Source organism: Neoarius graeffei, chromosome 28, assembly GCF_027579695.1.
Source record: "Neoarius graeffei isolate fNeoGra1 chromosome 28, fNeoGra1.pri, whole genome shotgun sequence".
NCBI classification, from domain to species: Eukaryota; Metazoa; Chordata; class Actinopteri; order Siluriformes; family Ariidae; genus Neoarius; species Neoarius graeffei.
Genome location: NC_083596.1, coordinates 18,812,868 through 18,830,688, shown reverse-complemented (window position 1 = coordinate 18,830,688; position 17,821 = coordinate 18,812,868).

Below are 17,821 nucleotides of genomic sequence, written 5' to 3'. Positions count from 1 at the left end.
TTGTCTGGTTGCAGTCACATGAGTCGTTATGGTCACATGGGACATTCACATGTTCACATTTTAGAATAGAATGTGTTTTTATTCCTCATTCTCACATTCACACAGAAGTAGCCAACATGACTTCACCACTGAAGTGTGAAGTGTGTGAAATGTGACCCCCTCACCCCACACACTGCCACTAACAGCCTCATTACCATAACAAAATGAGTGATTAGTGTATTGGGGAAAAGCGGTCAGGCCAAATGGCCCCTATGTGGGTCTTCTAGGTAGACAGAAAAATGCTGGGACTGCTAGTGTTAAATTCTGATTTGAGCACAGATTTGGAACTTATTCGGGCGGAACGAAATTATTTTTCCATTGTGATATATTTCTTTTCTTCTTGAGATAAACTCAGCACGAATTCAGCAAGTTTTATCAATGTGCGTTTTTAAAGTTACTTAGTGTATATAGCTTTTGATTAAAAAAATCAATTTGTCAATAATCTACAAAAGAATATGCACTAAGGTCTCATCTCATCTCATTATCTCTAGCCGCTTTATCCTGTTCTACAGGGTCGCAGGCAAGCTGGAGCCTATCCCAGCTGACTACGGGCGAGAGGCGGGGTACACCCTGGACAAGTCGCCAGGTCATCACAGGGCTGACACATAGACACAGACAACCATTCACACCTACAGTCAATTTAGAGTCACCAGTTAACCTAACCTGCATGTCTTTGGACTGTGGGGGAAACCGGAGCACCCGGAGGAAACCCACGGGGAGAACATGCAAACTCCGCACAGAAAGGCCCTCGCCGGCCACGGGGCTCGAACCCGGACCTTCTTGCTGTGAGGCGACAGCGCAGGCCCGGCGCCGTGGGGGGGCGAAAGGGGGCGTCGCCCCCTCGTGGCTACAGCCCCGCCCCCTCAACAGAGACTCAGATCACTTAATTGTTTTCTTAATTGTTATTGTGGGTGGGTGTGTGTGTGAAATGCTGACACAGCCGCGCACACACAGACCTGTGATAAGGACAAGGGGAGGGGTCGTGCGGGCGGGGGTTTTACATGTAGTCTGCAATATGCAGTCAGTTTGCGGGAGTAGTCTTTCCCCCACCGAATTAAACGAATTCAATCACAATATTATGAATCCATTTTCTTTCTTTGCAGGCTAAGTTTATCTCCGTTTATGTCGGTGTATGTGTTCATATATGGTCCGCTTTGTGCGCAAATAGCGTAAGAATATGTGTCGTTGACGTCACCCCCCATGCAGCGGGGGTGAAAATTCATCACTTCAGAGTGTTTAGTCCCCTACACGCCTAAACTGGGATCGCGGATTAAGTGGTTAGCGTTGACTCGGTGCGAGTCAGGAAGGCTATTACTGCTGCGGGGTCTGTTGATTTTTTTAAATTATGATTTTGGCCGCCGAGCCAAGTACCTTAGACTTGCATTGGCGTTTTGTTTTCATGCCGCGGAGCTATTTGTCTCTCATCTCATCTCATTATCTCTAGCCGCTTTATCCTTCTACAGGGTCGCAGGCAAGCTGGAGCCTATCCCAGCTGACTACGGGCGAAAGGCGGGGTACACCCTGGACAAGTCGCCAGGTCATCACAGGGCTGACACATAGACAACCGTTCACACTCACATTCACACCTACGGTCAATTTAGAGTCACCAGTTAACCTAACCTGCATGTCTTTGGACTGTGGGGGAAACCGGAGCACCCGGAGGAAACCCACGCGGACATGGGGAGAACATGCAAACTCCACACAGAAAGGCCCTCGCCAGCCACGGGGCTCGAACCCAGGACCTTCTTGCTGTGAGGTGACAGCGCTAACCACTACACCACCGTGCCGCCCACGGAGCTATTTGTATGTATTTTAAATGTAAAGGACTTGCCTGTAGGTTTGTGTGTGTTGTTTTATGTTTGGCATCTTTCCGGTTGTAACGCGTGTCTGTGAGTAAATTGGAGGGGAGGGTTAACAGGTGGGCACGGGGGTTGATAAAGCGCAACTGCCCTGGTAATGTATCACATGATTTTCCCGGACTAAAGCAACCTTCGGGGCCGTGGTTTTGTGGTTGGCGCAGTTAATTGTTTGAAACACGTTGTCAGAACGCCATCACTACTACACACTATATGAAAAATATTTGCCCCCTTGCGATTTCTAATTGCCCCCTTAGTAAACTGTTCCTGGCGCCGGGCCTGGACAGCGCTAACCCTTACACCACTGTGCCGCCCTGTCTCACACATATCAACACTAAATCTAATAATAATGAACAAAATAAAACAGAAAATACTCTGTTGCGGGATCCAGACCCGGCGCCAGACACGGACTGACGGACGGGCCTTGAATTGCTTTGGGGGGGCACACATTTTATACGCCAAGCCAGGGCAACACAATTGTTTCTAGCAACCCAGGAGAGCAGCACAGACGTGACGAGTTAAATATTCTAAGAAACCTATAAAGCAACCAAAACAACTTTCCAAAATGTATCAAACATTGCTCAGCATATTAAAAGTTTTTTTTTTTTTGCTCCGCTGGCCTCACAACGTACAAAGCTGATTTCGGGTATCTACCGGAAGATGTCGTGATATGATCCCGTCCAGCAATAAAATGTGATTGGCTGAGACAGCTGCTGATTTACCCAGATACCATTTGAAGAAAAAATGCGATTGGTCGGTTGGTTCATTCCATGACATTAACCCATTGGTTCCCAAGAAATATTAGTCCACGTTTATAGCAATGATAGTGACTACGTTTACATGCACGTCCAAATCGAGCTGCTGTTGGTAATCGAGCAAAGGGTCCCAGCAGGGGTGCCAGAGAAATCCAATCCTACATGCACAAGTGAAATCGGGCTAAGGTGCATTGTGCACCCGAGCCACACGTGGCGCTACACGCCCCATCGTGTTGGTACACTTCCGGTTGTCGTCATGAAGAAGAGCTATAGTGTTGCCAGATACTGCTGACGTATTCCAGCCCAAAACATGTTCAAATCCGCTAAAATGCACTTAAAACCCCCAATCTGGCAACACTAGCAGTTCCGTGCTCAAGCTGTTCGGCTTGCTCTAACAGACTATGGCTACAAACTGTCCGGCGCAGACCACTGTTTTGTAAGACAACTTATTTTGCACAATAATATTTTTCTAAAGTCCATTTTTTGCTTACAAAAAATTTTTTTTTTTTTTGCTTACAATTTAACTTATGTCTTAATAAACACACAAAAAGTTCAGTTGTTTTTATTGACATTCTTCAGATGTTGGACATATATATATATATATATATATATATATATATATATATATATATATATATATATATATATACACACACACACACACACACAGACAAATACAGTGACTTGTTTATGTACACAATTCACAGCTATGCAACAGCTGTACAGATGTATTTGGTGATACAGTAAGTGAGCTAAATTTTAACAGTGCAAACAATGCCACAAAAAGAAAAGATTCATGCCGTTGTCATGCCGACCGAGGCTGTTGTGTTTCCCGCTTGTGGTCTCTTCACTCGTCACTTCCGGAAGTAGCTCGACAACTAGCTCGATAGGGTTTACATGCGCAAAATAGCTCGGCAGAAATCGCATAAACTAGGTTGTGTAGCTCGATTCCGAGAAATCAAGTTCGGTTCAATTTCAGCCGAATTAAGGTGTATACATGGCATTTTGAACTTCGATTTCAGTCGAGCAACGGCACAAATTCGATTCTCTCTATGTGCATGTAAACGTAGTGACTGTTTCTGTACTCACGGATAATAATGAATGAACCGATCAGCCGATTTCGAATAGTTTCAATACATTTTAAATTGAGCACATTTTTCTTTATTATTGTTATACTGAAAAACTTTGACTTGTAGTTTACGTTTGTTTTTTTTGAGGGGGAAAAAACAAACAAAGAAGAAGCAGCTGTGACGGGCTCCTATCAGGCCAAGTGCGGTCACTCGCCGGCCACTTTCAGGCATCTTTTTCGGATTAGTGAGACCAGACCCTCTGAACATGAATGGGAAGATATCAATACTGGACTCTGTGAAAACTAACGGTCGCGAAGAGCATATGATTGAAATCGCCATGAAAAGTTGATTATACTTGAGTGTTAGGTTGGTTCTCATGACTCAGAAAAAGCTTTAAAATCCACTTTTCTCGTGGATTATTTTGACACTGCGCAGGCGCAGTACTTCTATAACGGCAGGAGAGGGACAGCGGAGCACGAAGCTGCAAGATGATTGGAAAGCTGTTGGTTCAGATCGACATATGATTGGTTGTTGGCAGAGGAACAGGCGGGATATTTGCAGACCCGTACTGCCGTCAGAGACGGTTGATTAGAATGTTTGCTGCCGTTACGAACTGTCCCCATTCATTTCTGCAGACGATTTCTTCAGTGACCTGTCTCCTATGAAAAAAAGTCTCTGCTCTGGGTTCCAGCAGGGCGGGCCCACATGAGTCTCAGGGCGGGCACGGCCCCCTAAGGCCCGCCCATGGCGACGGGCCTGGCGGGATCCACCCAGGACACAAACCCCTCTCCTCTGCGTCACGCTCTGTGCGTCTGTGCCTGGCTGTCTGCATCACCGCGTGTGGCGCTGTCACAGTTGCCTAAAGACAGACAACACACACCGGCGCTGCTCAAAAAACCTGAGCCTTTTAAAAATGTCTGCTGCACCCGGGACTCCACCACGTCCTCAAAAGCGTAAATGCTTACAAAAATACAGACGTGAGTGGGAAGAGGCACATCCTTGGCTGGATGAACTCAGGACTGTTGAGGGAAGGAGTAATGTTTTGCACTTTCTTGTTTTCTGCATTCTTGAATAAGCAGACATACATGTTTGTTGTGTTTTTGTTGTTTTTTGTTCTCTTTTTTCCTCTCTAAGTAAAATTGTCCCCAAGGTTTACAAAGAGAGTCCCTACACCAAGAACAGTTATGTACTTACATTTATAGTGATATTAAATTCTCAATATATTTAGATTATATTTTAAAAGTTCATTGTTGCCCACTTGTACATTCTACATTTTTACAGCATTGGCAATAAAGCATTTCAAGCTTTAAGTATAAGTAATTGCTTTCTTGATCACCCCTTTACTAAAAACACCTACAAAATAAAACATACCACTGCTGCGGGCACCCCACCCCATGGGAGTCGTGCCCGTGGTGGTCATAGCCCCAAGGAGCCGTGGTGGGCGTCCCTTATTTTCATTTCTGAATGGTGGCAATCCTACCGCCTTTCGCCCGTAGTCAGCTGGGATAGGCTCCAGCTTGCCTGCGACCCTGTAGAACAGGATAAAGCGGCTACAGATAATGAGATGAGATGAGATGTGTGAGACAGACATGTGTATTGGATGTTTATGAAAATACGGAACAAATCGCGTCCCATATCGGTTCAATACGGGACACAATATTTAATTGCCAAATACAGGACGATTCCGTATTTTACGGGACGGGTAGCAACCCTAAAAGGCGGGGTACACCCTGGACAAGTCGCCAGGTCATCACAGGGCTGACACACAGACAACCATTCACACTCACATTCACACCTACGGTCAATTTAGAGCCACCAATTAGCCTAACCTGCATGTCTTTGGACTGTGGGGGAAACCGGAGCACCTGGAGGAAACCCACGCGGACACGGGGAGAACATGCAAACTCCGCACAGAAAGGCCCTCGCCGGCTACGGGGCTCGAACCCGGACCTTCTTGCTGTGAGGCGACAGTGCTAACCACTACACCACCGTGCCGCCCATTATATTATATTATATTATAAATTAAATGTTAAGCATGAGTCAATGACTTGACCTTATTATGCACTTGGAGCAAGATATACTAAGTATTAGTACTATGTGGCAGAAAAACGTAAAAAGTATACTAAAGTAAGTGTAAGTGGTTTATTCTTAATAGAAGTGAGTGCTCACTGGCAATGAAAGTTTATATGTATTGTTTTATTGAAGCATTGAGAACAATCTTTCTTAAACATGAACTAAATCTAAAATATACATTTGAATAAAGTTCCTTTGTAAAATTTGTAACATCAGAAACAGTGATGAATAAAATGGTCCATATTTGAATAAATGTCTAATACAGTTACAGTTTCTGCAAAGCTTCAACTGCAGATTTCTTAGTGATTTGTGTGGGGACTATTTTGCGATGCGCTTCCACAACTTGTAACACAATCTGCTTTTCTTCTTCATCATTTGTAAACATTGTGTTGTATTCCTGGAAGAGCTTGACACCTCGTTCTGCAGTGTTATTCACAACGCACAGTTTCTTTAGTTGGTCCTGACCTTGGCAGTAGCTTTCATTGTCTCTGCTGAGTTTCTGATTTTCTTCCTTTGGTCTTTTTAAGCAGAAGCCAGTTCTTGTGAATGTTCTCCATTTTTTCAATGACATGGTTCTTAAGCACTGTTGGTATGGCTGCCTTTTCCCAAATGCCAAGCAATTCTACTGATGTTGCCAGGCTGGCATTTCTTACATCCCTTTTATCCTTTAGGTGCTGATGAAATCTCTCTAGAACCTGTTTTGTTGTTGGCAGCTGCCTTAGGCATGTAAATGCATTTAGCTCAGAAACCAATCAGGAAAATTTACCTACTTAGTCTCGTGGTGGCCATCCTAGCTTGTCCACCAAAACACTGTCTATGTTACCTTTGGCAGTGTCTTGTAGCACGCTTTAGAAGTTCTTAGTATTCAGTAATATCAATTGTGGACAAGAAAACTGACCTGTTGTTACACTACACAGTTTATGTGCAAGTCACTGAAGTCAGTCCTCCTGTTTCCTACTAAAAAATTATTTGGATATGAATGTGGAGTTGCCAGTAAGCGTTGCTGTCTATGAGCTAAATCAGCAAAATTGGAACATCAGTGAGCATCCACTTACCCTTTGTTTAAAAACCTGAAACTTTTTGTGGAAAGTCTTTGTGGGAAAAGGGCAAAAATTAGAGGGGTGTCTTGAACAATATCTATAAAATGATTTTTTGGGGGGCCACCCTAGTGTGAACCCTTGCTTTCAGTATCTGGTGTGACCCCTTTGTGCAGCAATAACTGTAACTAAACGTTTGCAGTAACTGCTGATCAATCCTGTACACCAGCTTGGAGGAATTTTAGCCCATTCTTCTGTACAGAACAGCTTCAACTCTGGGATGTTGGTGGGTTTCCTCACATGAAATGCTCGCTTCAGGTCCTTCCACAACATTTCAATTAGATTAAGGTCAGGACTTTGACTTGGCCATTCCAAAACATTAACTTTATTCTTCTTTAACCATTCTTTGGTAGAATGACTTGTGTGCTTAGGGTCGTTGTCTTGCTGCATGACCCACCGTCTCTTGAGATTCAATTCATGGACAGATGTCCTGACATTTTCCTTTAGAATTCACTGGTATAATTCAGAATTCATTGTTCCATCAATGATGGCAAGCTGTCCTGGCCCAGATGCAGCAAAACAGGCCCAAACCATGATACTACCACCACCATGTTTCACAGATGGGATAAGGTTCTTGTGTTGGAATGCAGTGTTTTCCTTTCTCCAAGCATAACGCTTCTCATTTAAACCAAAAAGTTCTATATTGGTCTCATCTGTCCACAAAACATTTTTCCAATAGCCTTCTGGCTTGCTGACATGATCTTTAGCAAACTGCAGACAAGCAGCAGTGTTCTTTTTGGAGAGCAGTGGCTTTCTCCTTGCAACCCTGCCATGCACACCATTGTTGTTCAGTGTTCTCCTGATGGTGGACTCACGAACATTAGGCAATGTGAGAGAGGCCTTCAGTTGCTTAGAAGTTACCCTGGAGTCCTTCGTGAATTCGCTGGCTATTACACGCCTTGCTCTTGGAGTGATCTTTGTTGGTCGGCCACTCCTGGGGAGGGTAACAATGGTCCTGAATTTCTTCCATTTGTAAACAATCTGACTATGGATTGGTGGAGTCCAAACTCTTTAGAGATGGTTTTGTAACCTTTCTCGTCCTAATGAGCATCAACAACGCTTCGTCTGAGGTCCTCAGAAATCTCCTTTGTTTGTGCCATGATACGCTTCCACAAATGTGTTGTGAAGATCAGATTTTGATAGATCCAAGAGCAAGATGTGTAATAGTCGACGAATTCACGAAGGACTCCAGGGTAACTTCTAAGCAACTGAAGGCCTCTCTCACATTGGCTTTAAATAAAACAGGGTGCCCACTCACACCTGATTGTCATCCCATTGATTGAAAACACCTGACTCTAATTTCACTTTCAAATTAACTGCTAATCCGAGAGGTTCACATACTTTTGCCAGTCACAGATCTGTAATATTGGACCATTTTCCTCAATAAATCAATGACCAAGTATAATATTTTTGTTTCATTTGTTTAACTGGGTTCTCTTTATCTACTTTTAGGGACTTGTGTGAAAATCTGATGATGTTTTAGGTCATATTTACGCAGAAATATAGAAAATTCTAAAGGGTTCACAAACTTTCAAGCACCACTGTACATGTAAAGGGAAAAAAAGGTTTATGTAATCTTCTAATGAAGTATGGTACGGAATCCCCAAAGGTCCCCTCAGGTGATGATTTTTTTATTATTATTATTATTTTTAATCTGTGCACACAGGATGATAACTTGTGTGCACAATGACTAGAGAATAATACTGTACCAACTGTTCAGCATGGTGGTGGTAGCATCATGCTCTGGAGCTGTTTTGCTGCCAAAACCCAAATTAAATTTAAACTTGTGTACAACCCCGATTCCAAAAAAGTTGGGACAAAGTAAAAATTGTAAATAAAAACAGAATGCAATAATGTGATGAAGTCAATAGTAGTATCTTATAATCAATACGAAATTTGATTGGGAGCCAGTGCAGTGTGGAAAAGACAGGGGTGATGTGATCATATTTTCTAATTCTAGTAAGAACTCTTGCTGCTGCATTTTGAACTAACAGTAGCTTGTTTATGCACTTACTGGAACATCCAGACAGTAAAGCATTACTAAAATATTAGCTCAGATTAGTCCTGCTCTCATGAGGATCAAGGAACTGGCCATGAAGCTTTGAGATAAAGTTCGGAGGGAAAAGGTGGTTATTAAAAGATCAGCAAAGGTTTGAACCTTCCAAAAAAAAAAGTGGAATCCATTAAAACACAATTGAAAAAAAATATGGTACAATGCAGACACTACAAAGATCACACTGTGCTTCGAAACTCGGCCCACGTCCAAGAAGAGCAATGGTCAGAGAACTGTCCAAGGGGGCAGCTGTGATGCAAATATGCAATATGCAAATGTGATGCAAATATGCAATATGCAATATGCAAAGCTCAAAGAGTCATATATTAGACAGCTCAAAGCTGTAATTGCTGCAAAAGCTCTATCTACAACCCCGATTCCAAAAAAGTTGGGACAAAGTACAAATTGTAAATAAAAATGGAATGCAATGATGTGGAAGTTTCAAAATTCCATATTTTATTCAGAATAGAACATAGATGACATATCAAATGTTTAAACTGAGAAAATGTATAATTTAAAGAGAAATATTAGGTGATTTTAAATTTCATGACAACACCACATCTCAAAAAAGTTGGGACAAGGCCATGTTTACCACTGTGAGACATCCCCTTTTCTCTTTACAACAGTCTGTAAACGTCTGGGGACTGAGGAGACAAGTCGCTCAAGTTTAGGGATAGGAATGTTAACCCATTCTTGTCTAATGTAGGATTCTAGTTGCTCAACTGTCTTAGGTCTTTTTTGTCGTATCTTCCGTTTTATGATGCGCCAAATGTTTTCTATGGGTGAAAGATCTGGACTGCAGGCTGGCCAGTTCAGTACCCGGACCCTTCTTCTACGCAGCCATGATGCTGTAATTGATGCAGTATGTGGTTTGGCATTGTCATGTTGGAAAATGCGAGGTCTTCCCTGAAAGAGACGTCGTCTGGATGGGAGCATATGTTGCTCTAGAACCTGGATATACCTTTCAGCATTGATGGTGCCTTTCCAGATGTGTAAGCTGCCCATGCCACACGCACTAATGCAACCCCATACCATCAGAGATGCAGGCTTCTGAACTGAGCGCTGAAAACAACTTGGGTCATCCTTCTCCTCTTTAGTCCGAATGACACGGCGTCCCTGATTTCCATAAAGAACTTCAAATTTTGATTCGTCTGACCACAGAACAGTTTTCCACTTTGCCACAGTCCATTTTAAATGAGCCTTGGCCCAGAGAAGACGTCTGCGCTTCTGGATCGTGTTTAGATACGGCTTCTTCTTTGAAATATAGAGTTTTAGCTGGCAACGGTGGATGGCATGGTGAATTGTGTTCACAGATAATGTTCTCTAGAAATATTCCTGAGCCCATTTTGTGATTTCCAATACAGAAGCATGCCTGTATGTGATGCAGTGCCGTCTAAGGGCCCAAAGATCACGGGCACCCAGTATGGTTTTCCGGCCTTGACCCTTACGCACAGAGATTCTTCCAGATTCTCTGAATCTTTTGATGATATTATGCACTGTAGATGATGATATGTTCAAACTCTTTGCAATTTTACACTGTCGAACTCCTTTCTGATATTGCTCCACTATTTGTCGGTGCAGAATTAGGGGGATTGGTGATCCTCTTCCCATCTTTACTTCTGAGAGCCGCTGCCACTCCAAGATGTTCTTTTTATACCCAGTCATGTTAATGACCTATTGCCAATTGACCTAATGAGTTGCAATTTGGTCCTCCAGCTGTTCCTTTTTTGTACCTTTAACTTTTCCAGCCTCTTATTGCCCCTGTCCCAACTTTTTTGAGATGTGTTGCTGTCATGAAATTTCAAATGAGCCAATATTTGGCATGAAATTTCAAAATGTCTCACTTTCGACATTTGATATGTTGTCTATGTTCTATTGTGAATACAATATCAGCTTTTGAGATTTGTAAATTATTGCATTCCATTTTTATTTACAATTTGTACTTTGTCCCAACTTTTTTGGAATCGGGGTTGTAAAAACATCCTTGTCTTGTGTCTTCACAACAGGCGTTTTTTGTTTTTTTTTATAATAGATTCTACAAAGCATCTCTGGACAGTAAGTTGCTTTGGATAAATACATAAATGCTATAGCTCCATCTATCCATTATCTGTAACTGCGTATCCTGTGCAGGGACATGGGCAAGCTGGAGCCTATCCCAGCTGACTATGGGCGAGAGGCGGGGTACACCCTGGACAAGTCACCAGGTCATCACAGGGCGACAAACAACCATTCACACTCACATTCACACCTACGGTCAATTTAGAGCCACCAGTTAACCTAACCTGCATGTCTTTGGACTGTGGGGGAAATCGGAGCACCCGGAGGAAACCCACGCAGACATGGGGAGAACATGCAAACTGCACACAGAAAGGCTGCCGTTGGCTAATAGGCTTGAACCCAGAACCTACCTGCTGTGAGGCGACCACTACACCACCGTGCCTGCCCCAAATGCTATAGATGTAAACATAAAACATAAACATTTAAGATTTTTGTATGTTGATTAATCATGTTATAAGTCAAACTAGTAACATAATTAAGGAAAGGTCTCAGCATATACACATGTACAATTTTCTATATTTAGGGGTTACAGATCAAATCAGTTCATGTTTAAAGTATTTTAACTATATTTCTGCATAACTATGACCTAAAACAACATCAGACTTTCACACAAGTCCTACAAGTAGATAAAGAGAACTCGATTAAACAAATGAGATAAAAATAGTATACTGGGTAATTTGTTTATTGAGGAAATGAACCAGTATTACATAACCGTGAGATGCAAAAGTATGTGAACCTTTGCTTTCAGCATCTGGTGTGACCCTCTTGTGCAGCTTTAAATAAACATTTCCGGTAACCATTGATCAGTCCTATATATCAGTCTGGAGGAATTTTAGCTCTTTCTTCTGTATAGAACAGCTTCAATTCTGGAATATGTTAGTGTGTTTCTTCACAAGAACTGGTTACACAGCATTTCTATTGAAATCAGGTCAGTATATTGACTTGGCCATGCTCCTCTCTGTAAATATTAACTTGAGATTACATTTCGAAGAAATTAAACTATTAGCAATTAAACTATTTATATTGATCTCGAAACTATCATCTTGTGGTTTATGTGGATGTGTTTTGTTGGTGGTGGTGGTTTTTTTTTTTTTTTTTAAAGATTTGCATTGAAAATTGATCATTACATTATACACCAGACATAATTATATATGTAAACATGTCCTTTACACAGGGCCATAGAATGACTGGCTCCAGAAGCTCTATAAACTGTACTTGTATTGTTTCTTTCCATTTTACTCAAAGTAGGAAAGTCCCTCTTGTTCTTATTATTAATAAAATATTTGTTTATGATATATGATAGGGGCGGCACGGTGGTGTAGTGGTTAGCGCTGTCGCCTCACAGCAAGAAGGTCCTGGGTTCGAGCCCCGGGGCCGGCAAGGGCCTTTCTGTGCGGAGTTTGCATGTTCTCCCCGTGGGTTTCCTCCGGGTGCTCCGGTTTCCCCCACAGTCCAAAGACATGCAGGTTAGGTTAACTGGTGACTCTAAATTGACCGTAGGTGTGAATGTGCGTGTGAATGGTTGTCTGTGTCTATGTGTCAGCCCTGTGATGACCTGGCGACTTGTCCAGGGTGTACCCCGCCTTTCGCCCGTAGTCAGCTGGGATAGTCTCCAGCTTGCCTGCGACCCTGTAGAACAGGATAAAGCGGCTAAAGATAATAAGATGAGATGAGAGATATATGATAGGAATAAGCCTTATCTAATCTTACATGTGTACACAAAATGTTAATGTTCACACCACCAATATAATTCAGTTACCAGTAGAGTATGTTAGTGTTCATTTATTTATTAGGGGTCAAGTATTGAAGGTGCTGGAACCCAATTGTTTTTGTTTGTGTTCTCCTTCTATTATTCTCTAATGTAAGTCCATGGTAGCCCCTAAACCTGTATGGTAACAAGCTGTGAAATTTGGCACGCTGATTGGGCATAGTGCCAATAGTTATTTTACCAGTTTTGCTCTTCTCTCCTCAGTGCCGTTAGTGCCACCATTGAGCCAGATTTCAAGGTACATTTTTGCTTATAACTTTTGAAGTATTTGGTGTAGGAATTAAATTCTTTCTCAGCACTAATCCTTCGCTTATGTTGATTGCAACAGACCACACGACCACATAATTTTTCACTGTATTGGATTTTCCACCATTCTCAGTCTTTTTTTAAATAGTTTTTATGGCCCACAATCTTTCTTCAGTCTACTAAATTTGGCTGAGATGATCTCATCTCATCATCACTATCCACTTTATCCTGTTCTACAGGGTTGCAGGCAAGCTGGAGCCTATCCCAGCTGACTACGGGCAAAAGGCGGGGTACACCCTGGACAAGTCGCCAGGTCATCACAGGGCTGACACAGACACAGACAACCATTCACACTCACATTCACACCTACGGTCAATTTAGAGCCACCAGTTAACCTAACCTGCATGTCTTTGGACTGTGGGGGAAACCGGAGCACCCGGAGGAAACCCATGTGGACACGGGGAGAACATGCAATCTCTGCACAGAAAGGCCCTCGCCGGCCACAGGGCTCGAACCCGGACCTTCTTGCTGTGAGGCAACAGTGCTAACCACTACACCGCCATGTCGCCTCATATGAGTATTAATCCAGCATAATTTTCTGGAAAAATAGATCACATTTGGTCAATCAATATTACAGTCAGTCTGGTTTACAGTTTTTCTCAGTTGCTAAAACACTAAACCCTATTGTCTGAACCAAATGCTCAGTTGCCTGAGCCCACTGATTGAATCAATCACTCTTTTGGCAAAACCATAACCACTTTTCACCTGTTTAGACACAACTTGCCAACACATTTTCATTGCGATGCACCCGTGCTGCATAATGGTGAGCACAGGTGACAAAAGTCAAACACAATTAAAGCACAGGTGTCACCACTTGAACTCAAAATTGATCACACATTTGGCTAATGATGTGAGGGAACATATAAGCCAGTTCAGAGAGCACTGGTTTGTGAGGCCCTACAATGGATAGAAATCTGAGAGGAAGAGTTTGTGTGAGAGGAGGTTGAGGTGGTCAGTGAAGACAAAGAACAGTAATATCTGATGAAATCAGAGCTACTGTGATTGACCATGTTCTTGTCTATGGTATGAGGGAGGCTGGAGAAACAGTACAACCAAACATCAGTAGATTCGCTGTGTCCACCATAATCCGAAGATTTAGAGAAGAGAACAGGTAATTACCTTTTTTGACATTATAGTACAGTATGGAAATGTTGACAGCAATTACTGTCTGACATACTATATACTATACCACAGTATACTTTAAGTAAATATATGTTTCAGTACATCACTGTACCAATGTACTGTAGTATTGTAATGGAGGGTTGGTCTAACTGTTTGTAGGCCTAGTATTCCATGTATATTTTTTGTAACTGCATGTTCTCTTTTTGTAGAATTGAAAGACTGCCACATGGGGGTGGGAGGACAGGTATGTTCTCCCCACACCAAGAGACCCTAATTGTTGATATGGTCCATAAGAACAACGCCGTTAAACTGAGTGAAATTGAGCAGAAGATCATTGAGGACCATGTAAATTTTGAGGGTATCAACAGTGTCAGCCTCTCTACTGTTGATCGTGTCCTCAAGTGCAACAGACTGCGCATGAAACAGCTGTACAGAGTGCCCTTTGATCGCAACTCAGACAGAGTCAAAGAGCAAAGATTCCAGTATGTACAGGTTGGTATATATCCAGACACATTCAATGTTGATTACTCTAAGTAGTGATTTACTGTAGTGGCCTAAATCACTTTTTCTGTATCACTTACAAAACTATATCTATTTCTACAGAGGGTTTTTCAACTGGATACAATTGAAAGACCCCATGAATACATCTACATGGATGAAGCTGGGTTTAATCTCACCAAAAGGAGAAGGAGGCGCCGTAATGTGATTGGCCATCGGGCCATTGTTGGTGTCCCTGGGCAGCGTGGTGGCAATGTCACATTATGTGCTGCCATCAGCAATCATGAGGTTGTCCACCATCATGCCAACCTGGGGCCCTACAACACTCACCAGCTCCTCATTTTCCTCAATCACATGCGAGATGCTCTGTTAGGGCAGCAGGATGAGCATCCCATCTATGTTGTTGTTTGGGACAATGTGAGTTTTCACAGAGCTCTCTGTGAAAACGCGGTCTGTGATGTGGATGAAGTCCTGTGGCCTGACCCAGTACGGAGACATGATGCTGTGGCTGAGTAATGCACTTATTTGTATATTTGTGTACTTTATTTTTACATGGGCTTGCTGTACACAAGTGGCAAATGCACAAGATTTCTGCTTGTGCATTTACATGTAGCACTTGTAAAAACAAGATTTCTGTTTTTTGTCTTTTTGTACAAGTGCTAAATGCAGTTTTTTTGTTTTGCAACATGCATTTAGCCTACAGTGAACAATAATTCTGTGAACAGTGAACTCTTTGGTCTGATCGGAAGAGAATCGAAGCGTTCAAGAACTGGTCTTACTGCAGAATGTTAAGGATTAGCTGGACTGAGAAGAAATCGAACATCTACGTGAGGCAACAGATTGGAGGCAGCTGGAATCTGATGAAGTATTGTGACAAGCTGAAGTTGCGGTATTTTGGCCATGTTATGAGAGCGGAGGGAACAGTGGCCGATTTCATCACTGGCATGGTCTTCGGAACGCGACGAAGAGGCCGGCAAAAGACACGTGTGATGGACGGAGTGGTGGCCTTGACCGGGATGGGTCTTTCGAATGCTGCCCGCGCGGCGAAAGACAGAGAGGGCTGGAGGGATATTGTGCGACGGGCCACGGACACTCAGCCCCCCTGAGTCATCCCGCACCACGACAACGACAACGAACAATAAACATTTATTTCTCCAGCTTCATGTCCTGAGCATTGTGTTTTCTGTTTTTCTATGCAGTGTTTAGTGACTGCTCAGTAGTGTTTTTAAAGGTCCCATGGCATGAAATTTTCACTTTCTGAGGTTTATAACATTAAAATGAGTTCCTCTGACCTTCTTAAGTCACCCCAGTGGCTAGAAATTTCATAATGTGTAAACCAAACTATGCCCAACATTTGAGAATGGCGCGTCAAAATGGCGCGTTGATAAACTCTTCCCTTGCCTATGTCAGCAAAGGAGATGATCCCCACGCCCCCCCCCCCCCGGATTCCCACCCACTGTATGGATTGCCCGCCCAACTCAAAAGTTGCTGTTTGTCCTACCAAGCCTACTGCGCATGCGCGAAGCCTACTGCGCATGCGCAGAACACATGACTACATTTTGTAGTGAGGAGCCCATAGAACTGTCAACTGTCACTGAAGCCTGGGTCTGTGCCAAGCATCCCTGCCGCATCAGCAACAAACACCGAACAAGTAAGTGTATAACTGGTCGTTTTGCCGTGTTTTAAAATCGGTGCGTTAGCCTAGCAATGGCTACATTAGCTGTGCAGCTAACCGCTTCCTGCAGTTAGCCAGGTACATGGGCTCGAGTTGTACCATTTTTCTAGACAGGGCAGACGGACCAGGGCATTCGCCCGCCTGGCCGTGCCCGACGAGGAGCGCTCTCGGCCGGCTTGGGAGGCAGACGGCAGCCCCTCATGGAAGTGCAGTTTTACCATGGGCCTCATGTGGAAAAAAATGACAAAGTCCCACTGCTCAGTTTTACCATGGGCCTCAGGCGGGAAAAAATGTCAAAGTCCCAGTTTTACCATGGGCTCGAGTTGTACCAATTTTTTAGACAGGGCGGACGGACCAGGGCATTCTCCCGCCTGGCTGTGCCCGACGAGGAGCGCTCTCGGCCGGCTTGGGAGGCAGACGGCAGCCCCTCCCCCATGGCATGACCCCACCGTCTACCCTTCCCCGCCTCCTGCTTCTCATTAGCAAAACGACGCACTGGGAAAAGCGCTGAAATGGGGCTTTCTCCCAGGAGGCTATATCTACGTGCCGAGGGTTCATTTCGAGAAAGGCTGCGGATATAACATCCGGAAGCCTCCATGATCCCGTTTAAAGCATCAACAAACCACCATGCCATGGGCCCTTTAATTTTGATTGACTCGGGGCACAATTTGACAACATAGTTCAGTTTTGAGCACAGATTGAACTGTTTTGAGGTGAAAGTTTGGTTTTGCAAGAAGAGTCTGAGGTTTTGTGAATGTAGCTTGAAAATTGGGTTTTGTGTTCACAGTTTAGAGAAAAGGAGAGCAGCTTTCAAGACTTACAGTTGTCTTTAGCAATCGAGAAAAACTGTAAAGGACCAATTGCCAGAAGAAGTGAGCAAGCAGTAATGTTATTCAACTGAAACCATAACAGGAGGTGAAAGTTTATTTCTGGGGAAAAGGGCTGAGCACTTTATAAAATAATTTTATCCAGAATGGGAAATCCAAGGTAATTTAGCTGCTGTTATTAAACTGACATAAGGAATGTTTTATCATTTGTTTACCCATCTCATCTCATTATCTCTAGCCACTTTATCCTGTTTTACAGGGTCGCAGGCAAGCTGGAGCCTATCCCAGCTGACTACAGGCAAAAGGCGGGGTACACCCTGGACAAGTCGCCAGGTCATCACAGGGCTGACACACAGACACAGACAACCATTCACACTCACATTCACACCTACGGTCAATTTAGAGTCACCAGTTAACCTAACCTGCATGTCTTTGGACTGTGGGGGAAACCGGAGCACCCGGAGGAAACCCACGCGGACACGGGGAGAACATGCAAACTCCACACAGAAAGGCCCTCGCCGGCCACGGGGCTCGAACCCGGACCTTCTTGCTGAGGCAACAGTGCTAACCACTACACCGCCATGTCGCCTTATATGAGTATTAATCCAGCATAATTTTCTGAAA